Source organism: Nelumbo lutea, chromosome 8, assembly GCF_056320005.1.
Source record: "Nelumbo lutea isolate HS-2025 chromosome 8, American lotus-T2T, whole genome shotgun sequence".
In the NCBI taxonomy this organism is placed as follows: Eukaryota; Viridiplantae; Streptophyta; class Magnoliopsida; order Proteales; family Nelumbonaceae; genus Nelumbo; species Nelumbo lutea.
Genome location: NC_142691.1, coordinates 42813548 through 42823293, shown reverse-complemented (window position 1 = coordinate 42823293; position 9746 = coordinate 42813548). Strand labels below are relative to the sequence as shown.

Below are 9746 nucleotides of genomic sequence, written 5' to 3'. Positions count from 1 at the left end.
TTTCTTCAAAGTCCAGCCTTCACTTCCAATCAATATATAAATCAGCTCCTTAATTGTCAAAGTTAATAATCTAATTGCACTAAGTTTCACATCTGTAACTATATCTTAATGAGAGTTCAACTTTAGTATGCCCCTTTGAACCTCAGTTGTCGCCATAATTACTTATTTCTAGGGGTGAGTGCATTTTATACTCTATCTCACCCTTTTCTTCTTCTTTTAGTGTGAGTGCATTTTATGCTCCATCTCACACTCTTCTTTTTCTCTCCCTCTCTCTTTTTTTTTTTTAGTGTGAGTGCATTTTATGCTCCATCTCACATTGGTCACATGCTTGAGGTAGATAATAAGACTCATGTTTTGAATTGCTAGTTTTACTATTCAACTCAAAATAGTAGAGTCAATTTGGACTCAACTATTGAATCTCATGTATCAGTAATTCAGATGTGCACTAGCTTTCTTGACCATTAACAATGAAATCAAGTGTTTTCATACACATGAAGGTAGTTAAGGCTAGTTATGCTGAAAGACATATTCAGCTCCCCCTTTTTCTCATGCATATACTAAGTTGGGTCATTCACAAGAATAAAAACTTAACAATTACATTGGTCTCCCTCAACTCATTGTATTCCTTCTTAAAAATCACCTAATAAATAGCAATGAATTTGAGGGGTTCCAGTCTACTTGGATATGTCATTGCCTGCATATGTGTCTTGGGGTGAATGAGGTGCATGGTTTCAGCCCCCACTCCCTAGCCTCAGGCTCACTCCCCCACATTGAAGATGAACATTGTCCTCAATGTTCCTAGTGTTAAGGAGTAATAATAAAACCAACAAGAGAAATACCAAGTAAAGAGAAGGGTAAAGAGGACTTCTTGAAGATTAATTTCCAAATATGCAAGAGTTCTTTTGGTGGGAGCCTCTTCTGCTAGAATTTACTTGCAAAAGAGATCAGGAGCTTTGTTCTAATTAAAAATAATTTAAACCAAATAATAAAAAGACTACTATTCACAATTCAAAAGAATGTAAGTAATCCTAATCTACTAGCTATACAAGAAAAATTTACAAACCCAAGTAATTTCTATTTAATAAGACAAACCAAAATCATTTGCTTTTCTCTCTCTCTCTCTCTCTCTCTCTCTCTCTCTCTCTCTTATAAACTTGAAAAACAGAGCTCCATTACTGAAAACCAACATTCAAGTGTGAAGTAGATCATTAATGAAAAAGAAAGCTAGCTAAATTAGCAATGGATTTTATTACACACTATTCTAGACTAAATAGAAGTAAACATATCTAACATCTACTGTAATCAGATCTAAAATCAATTGCTGAATTTAGTATCTTTAGGCTGCTCTTCAAGCTCTTAATAGAATCAGACCTGAAGTCTTAGCTTTTGAGAACAGTCTTACGAAAAAAACGTAACATCAATAAGTCCGAATTATGATGCAATTAGGTCTGAAATAAGTCTAAACTCAAGAGTTTAAGACTTCTCATTTCAAGTCCCAACTTATATGCCTCAATAAATTGCAGAGACTTGAAATCATATCTGCAAACTTACCTACTGAGAACAGTCACCTTTGGATCTGAGTTCAGATCTGAAATTACAGTAGTCATTTATACTGAAATCAATGGTTATTAGCATTCAAATAACCACTGATTTTAGATCATAAATTATTTTGATTATTAAAATGGAAATCCAAACCAACAATCTTATTTACATCCCTTAATTGTAGCATCTGAATTTAGATACAACTTATCTGAGTTCAAATCTGCAATTAACAAACCATAATAATTGGAGTCTGAATTGAATATATTTATTGGAACTATTGCACATCACCATTCACATCTACTATACTATGGGCTGCTTATCAAAGCTGAATTGTCAATGTGCCTTCAAAGGACCTAAATTGGGCTACAACCAGACCTGAGCCAGGTTTGGATTCAGGTTTGTAAGCTTATGCAGGTGTATGGCTTCATAATTTTGAAGAATTATATTGACCTTAAATCAGGTCTGATATTGACCTGTAATTGGTGTTGCTATTGAAAGCAGTTCAATTCACATTCAATCCATTCAATATCTCGGGTTAGACTTCTTATGAATCCATACAAATGCTCATAAGTCAAAATCATCCATAGCAACCCATAGTGCAGCAGTAGACCAAACATTCATTCCACACACCTTCAAATTCAGGTCTGCTGTATTGTGAGCTATAGTGCAGCAGTAGCAGATCTGAATTGGGTCCAAATCTTTAGACTTTCTTTTCATTCACAGCTGAAATCAAAGCTATCTAACTTGAAAATTTCCAAGGATCAGCCCAGGACCATTAACAATGTCAATTTAGTAATGTTAATTGTAATACAAACTTGTTCAAAACCTGCCCTGATTCAGCCTTGTTGTAGCAGGTCTGCTGTAGCAGCCCAGAAACAGGTCTGAATTTTAATAGAAAAATGGTGTGGAAGTGCCGCTTTGCATTAAATCTCTTGAGGCATCAAAAATTCTCAAATTAAACATACTTTTCCTCAACCAAATCAGCTCAGATAGAGCAGAGCACAAGTTATCTATTACTGCAAAGTCTACCCTGTATCCTGCTCTGTTCTCAACCACATTTTAGATCTGGGTGATTACAGATCTGAATTTCTTCAACCATGGCTAACCAATTCTTCTTGGGGGATAGCAGATGTGTCCTAGGATGAACTGGGGTGGTGATGACCCCCAATTACCCTTAAATTTACATCAGTTCAGGTCTGAGTTCAAGGGAACTCATATCTGAACTGTTGTAGATCTGCTACAACAGAACTCAGATCTGAACTCATATCTGAGTTCTGATCCGAATCCTTACTTTCCATTCTTTTGTTTATATGGTTTTTTTCATTTTCTATCTATCTATCTATCTATCTATCTATCTATCTATCTACTGTAATGAAAGAAAAATAATAAAGGGCTAAAACATAAGAAAATTTTTTTCGGTTGAGTGTTGCAGGTTTTCTATAGCAGATCTGAGTGCCGAATGCAACTCAGATTTGCAACACTCATAATTTTGTGAATTTTATTTTTCTTTTAAAGGGTAATAACTTCAAGATAGAAAGTAAATCAGGTCTTCCTTTATTAAAATAAATCTGAAACAAGGAAAAAAAAGTAATCTACTAAAGAGAAAATAAGCATAACTACAGTAGTACAACAGTTGCATTCAAATCAAAAATGAAAAATTAAGCAAATTAAACCAACTATGAATGCAATGCTAAATGAGACCAGATTAAGAATGCCCAATGTTTCCTAATATTATTTCCCTAAATCCCTGGCAATGGCACCAAAAAGTTGATGTGGTTCATTGTGACACTAGCAAGTGCACTAGCCGTTCAAGTAGTAAAGTAGTGAATAAAGTATCGTTCCCACGAGGATTTAGGAAACAATTTCCAATACTAAATTGGGCACTTCTAATCTGATCAACAATAAATCAAAGCTTTATTCAAAAGCTAAAAAAAATCCTAAACTAAAATCGATCTAAATTATTGGCTCAATTTCCTTCAGTTCAGCTTAGAAGAGTAAGCAATTAATGTCAATTTTAGAATTCAGCAATAAATCAAATTGAACAATTCCAATAGATCATGATTGAGCCTTGGTTTGGTATAACCCCAAGGTCATGAACAGCCTCTCTCAAGCGCATGTTCATCTTATGCATGAGTGACGGTTCTTCTATCTCTACCAAGAATCTAGTCCCCATGCATGCATTTTTTCAAACACTTCTAAGGCATCAATTCAAATCAAAATTGATCACCAACTGAATTGTGGAAGTTATCTCTAACCTTGCATGCAATTCAGTTCTTGAATATTGTATCTGAATTCCTAGAGTCTTTTTCAAGCACTCTAAGAATTCCAAGCTTAGATCGATTCAGCCAATCTGAAAAATTGTAGATCTGAATTTTCTTTCAAGCAATTCAGATCTTCCAATCTCAGATCTGAGAAATCATATATGAGTTTTGAAAGTTTAATTGGCTGAGTGGATCTACAATTAACCCCTATTCAAGAAACTTAAAGAACAATTCACACCCATTCAAATGAATCAAAAACAAATTGATTGTTGAACTAAAATTTTACAAACTTAATTACATCAAGAAAGAATGGAAGAGGGAGAAAAAAAAATTACAACAAGGAAGCTGAATTCGAATCAAAGGAAAATGAAACTAGAATGGAATTATTACAATAGATCTCTAAATCAAAAACCCCTAATTTAGAACTCACCTTCTCTTCTTGCTAACTTGACTTGAACTCCTTCAGCCCTTCTTTTCTCTTCCTTGTGCCTAGCCCTTCTTCTCTTCTCTTCTCTTCAAGGTATTCGAACCTCTAGGAGTGGGAGTGATGAACCTACAATTTATCTATATTTTATGAGGTTTTTGCAAGAAATTTTATGCCGGTTTAATTAGATTTTTCCCTATTTTAGCTTGATTGCAAGAAAGATTTCAGGGGCAGCCAAATCAACAAAAAGAAGGCAAAAGCAAAAAAAGAAAGCCCAAAATTTATCAAGTTCAGCCCAGCCCAGCCATGAGAGCAAGGGAGTTTCATTTGGCCCAAGTAGTGCAAGCTAACTCTTTGGAAAACCCAAGGGAAGAAGCCTAGCAAAAAGGAAATTTTGGCCCAGCCCATTTTTAGCGCAAAGAACAGCCTAGAGTGTAGCTTACATGAGTTCAGAAACAAGCTAAGTTGCAGCCCAAAGGGAGATAGGGGCGGCAATTCCTAGAAGTTTCTTGAAGAGAAGGAGGGAGCACTCTAGAAGGTTCATGAGGGGTGTAATACACCCAATTCTAGAGACTTCAAAAAGGGGCAAGAGCCCCCTTGAAAAACTATACAAGGAGGCCTCTAGGAGGGGGGAGAGGTGTTCAATTGCTTGAGAGGAAGATCTGAATTGCTTGAAAGAGAATTCAGATTTGCAATTTTCAGATTGGCCGAATGGATCTAAAGCTTGGAATTCCTAGAGTGCTTGAGAGAAACTCTAGGAATTCATATCTACTATTCAAGAACTGAATTGGATGCAAGATTAGAGATAACTTGCACAATTCAGTTGGTGATCAATTCAGTTTTGAATTGATGCCTTAGAAGTGTTTGAAGAAATGCATGCATGGGGATTAGATTCTTGTTAGAGATAGAAGAATTGTCACTCATGCATAGGATGAACATGTGATTGAGAGAGGCTGTTCATGACCTTGGGGTTTCACCAAACCAAGGTTCAATTATGATTTATTCGAATGATCCAAATTGATAGATTGCTGAATTTTGATATTGAAATTTACTGCTTACTCTTCTAACCTGATTTGAAGGCAATTGGACCAATGATTTAGATAGATTTTAATTTAGAATTTATAGCTTTCATTAAAGTTTTGATTTAATTGTTAATCAGATAAAAAGTACTCAATTTAGTATTGATACTTGTTTCCTAAATCCTCGTGGGAACGATACTTCATTCACTACTTTATTACTTGAACGGCTAGTGCACTTGCTAGTGTCACAATGAGCCACACATCAAGTTTTTGGTGCCGTTGCCGGGGAATTAGAGAAGCAATATTAGGAAACATTGAGCATTCTTAATCTGGTCTCATTCAGCATTGCATTCATAGTTGGTTTAATTTGCTTAATTTTACATTTCAGCTTTGAATGCAACTGATGTACTACTGTAGTTATGTTTCTTCTTTCTTAAGTAGATTACTTTCTTTTTTTGGTTTCAGTTTCATTTTAATAAAGGTATATTTCGTTTCCTTTCAATCTTGGTGTTGTTACATTCAAAAAGAAAAAAAAAATCACAAAAACATGAGTGTTGCATATCTGAGTTGCATTCGGCACTCAGATCAGCAGAATTCAGATCTGCAGCACTCAGCCGAAAAGAATTGCTTGTGTTTCAGACTTTTATTTCTTTTTCCATTACTAAAAGAAAAAATATATATAAAATGAAAAAAAAGATTGTTTGAACAACAAGATGAGCAATTGAGAATTCGGATCAGAACTCATATCTGAGTTCTGCTATTGCAGATCTGCAACAGTTCAGATCTGAGTTCCTCTGAACTCAAACCTGAACTGATGCAATTTTGAGGGGAATTGGGTGTCATCACCACCCCAATTCACCCTAGGGCACTTCTGCTATTCCCCTAAAACAATTTGGTAGCAATAATTGAAGGTAGGGCAATTGAGAATTCAGATCCGAACTCAAACTTGAGTGCAGGCCTAAATTCTACTATTGCATAACTGCTCAGTTCAGATCTGAGTTCAGATGAACTCAGACCTGAACTGATACAAGTTTAAGGTGAATTGGGTGCCATCATCACCCCAATTCACCCTATGATACATCCGACATACCCCAAAGGTAATTGGATAGCAAAGAATGAAAAAGAAAATTTAGATCTGAACTGATACAGATCTGAATTGTAGTTGAGGACTGAACTGATACAGAGCACATTTTGGATTTTGGGTGAACTGAACATTTGCTTTATCCACTTGTAACTGAGCTACATTAGCTAAGGAGGTGTATGTTTGGATTGAATAATTGTGATGCCTCAGTTATTTAATAAAAAATTAGCACTTTCCAAGTATTTCTATTAGCATTCAGATCTGTAGCAGGGCTGCTATAGTACAACAGTTAGCAGACCTGATTTCAGATTTCTACAAAAGTTGTGTGGACCGAATAGCTTGCAATACCAAACATTGCAGACCCGATTTTCAGGTCTTAGCAAGTGTTTGATATGCATCAGCTATACAGGTTTGGGCTTCAACTGTAGAGCTTAAAATCCTTAAACCAAGCCTAACTCAGGACTGGTTTTAGTTTATTTCAGGTCCTTTTAATATATTTTTTAGATCAGATCTGATATCAGCCCTAAAGCATCACAGATTTGATTCTAACCTTAATGGATGTATATTGCAGTGTATAGCAATGAGTGTGTATGAGATATACAACTCAGATCTGAATTATTATTTCTCAATTTTCTCTGGACTAACAATACCAAAGACTTGCAGATCTGAACTCAACTAAATTGGATCTGAATTCAGATGTTGCAATCGATGGATGTCGATAAAGGAACCTTGAATAAGATGTTGGTTTAGATCTGCTTTTAGTATAATCGGCTTCATTTATTCATGATAGGATGCAGGTTTTTGTATTCCGATAATTCACTTTACATTTTCAGTTGTGATAGGATTAGTTATTTATTTTCTTTTGTGAATATTGCCCTTTTTATTGCTTTGACCTTAACAGTTTATGATAAGCAGACCTGAACTGGAAGAGATCCTTTATGACCCAGAGATTGAACGGACTCTCCGTGTCTGTTTGAGAGCTGCTAGGCAAGTCAGACAAGAAGCACAAGAAATGGCTGAACAAAGAACTATGATGGATTATGCTAAGCCCACCCTCACCGGGACTGCCTCCAACATTATCAGGCCAGCTATTGCTGCCAATAACTTCGAAATTAAACCGGCCATAATCCAAATGATACAAAATACGGTTCAATTTTGTGGTATGGCCCATGAAGATCCGAATGCCCATATTGCTAACTTCTTGGAAATCTATGACACGTTCAAACACAATGGGGTAAGTGATGATGCCATCCGGCTGAGGTTATTCCCATTTTCTTTGAAGGATAAAGCCAAAGCTTGGTTGAACTCATTATCGGCAGGATCTATAGCCACATGGGATGAAATGGCTAGCCGATTCCTCTCTAAATATTTTCTCCCTTCTAAAACTGCTAAAATGAGGAATGACATCACTACTTTTTTTTCAGCAAGAGGGGGAATCTTTATACGAGTCATGGGAACGATACAAGGAGCTGTTAAGGAGAGTTCCTCACCATGGCCTCCCCATTTGGCTGCAAGTGCAGACTTTCTATATTGGTCTTACTGACTCAAATAAGACCATATTAGATGCTACAGCCGAAGGGTCCATAAACAATAAGACTCCCGAGGTTGCCCATGCACTCATCGAGGAGATGGCAGCCAATAACTACCAATGGCATTCAGAAAGGACACCAGTTAGAAAGCAGCATGGCCTTCATAATGTGGATACATACACAACTCTCTCTGCACAAATAGGAGCACTTAGAAAAAAATTTGATGAGATGCAGATGGCAGCTATGCATGTGCAGTATGATAAGTGTGGGGGAGGCCATAATAGCACTGAATGCCAAGTTGGTAGTCAGTCTTTTCAGTCCACAGAACAAGTAGACTTTGTTGGCAACTTTACAAGACAGCCAGGAAATCAGTACCATCATGCCCATAACCCCGGATGGAGAGGCCACCTGAATCAGCCATGGCAAAATCAGCATGCACCTAAGCCTTTCCACCAAAACTTCCATCAGCCGGAACCGAAATCTAACTTGGAGGAGCTGATGACCAAGTTCATAGCTAGTGCGGAAACTAGATTTCAAAATAACGAAACATCGATAAGGAACTTGGAAACTCATGTTGGGCAGCTAGCACAGATAATTTCAGAAAGGGTTCCGGGTACCTTACCTAGTAACACCGTGGTAAACCCAAGGGAACAAGAGGTTGTTGGGAGAATTCCAAATTCAAATACTTAGTCATAAACTATCTTACTTTCTTTTTGTTTTTATTTTTCATAGCATTTAAGTTTAGAATTTAATTGAATAAAGATACTGATCTCCTCTTCTAGTTTGCAATTGATTTCTAGCAGAAGAAGTTTTCCACCGACAACATATTGCAGAATTTAAGAATGATCTTCAGGGAAGTCCTCTAAACACCTCCTATTACTTGATGATGCTCTTGCTAGTTTTATTGTTACTGCCTAACACTACGAACATTGAGGACAATGTTCATCTTAAGTGTGGGGGAGTGAGCCCGAGGCTAGGGTATGGGAGCTGAAACCATGCACCTCATTCACCCCAACACATATATGCAGACAATGACATAACCAAAAAAAAAAAAAAGGACTGGAACTCCTCAAGTTCATTACTATCTATTTGATGATTTTTAAGAATGATTTCAATGAGTTGAGGGAGACCAATGTATTTGCTAAGTTTTTATTCTTGCAAATGACCCAACTTAGTATATGCATGAGAAAAAGGGGAGTTGAATATGTCTTTCAGCATGACTAGCCCTAACTACCTTCATGTGTATGAAAGCACTTGATTTCATGGTTAATGGTCAAGAGAGCTAGTGCACATCTGAAGTGCTGATTCTTGAGGTTCAAAGAAGGACAAAAGCCCAAATTGACTCCGCTATTTTGAGTTGGATAGTAAAACTAGTAGCTCAAAACATGAGTTTTTTTTTATCTACCTCAAGCTTGTGACCAGTGTGAGATGGAGCATAAAATGCACACACCGAAAAAAAATAAAAATAAAAAAATAAAAAAAAAAAGAAAAGGGTGAGATGGAGCATAAAATGCACTCACCCCTAGAAATAAGTAATGATGGTGACAGTTGAGGTCCAAGAGGGCATACTAAGTTGAACTCTCATTAAGATAAAGTTACAGATGTGAAACTTAGTGTAATTTGATTATTAACTTTGACAATTAAGGAGCTTAATTATATATTGATTGGGAGTGAAGGCTGGACTTTAATGAAATTCGTATTCTCCTTTCCTTGGATCTTATACATATGTTAAATGGTAATTTACAAGAATAAGAGTTGAGCACTTACAACAGCTCCCCGACTACTCAATGCATTTCTATCTTAAAAAGTTCACCAGGTAAATAGTGAGAATAGAAGGGGGGAATGTTCAGTATATGGCTGATGTCTTTGCTTGAGGACAAGCAAAAGTTT

At 36.4% G+C, this 9746-nt stretch overlaps 1 non-coding gene across 1 annotated transcript; it reads right to left on the bottom strand.

Annotated features, from left to right (window-relative positions):
• Positions 1-7717: 7717 nt before the first annotated feature.
• Positions 7718-7825, bottom strand: LOC148843922 (small nucleolar RNA R71). Its single transcript, XR_016103954.1, has one exon. It is a non-coding gene; the product is annotated as a small nucleolar RNA R71 (small nucleolar RNA).
• Positions 7826-9746: the final 1921 nt, after the last annotated feature.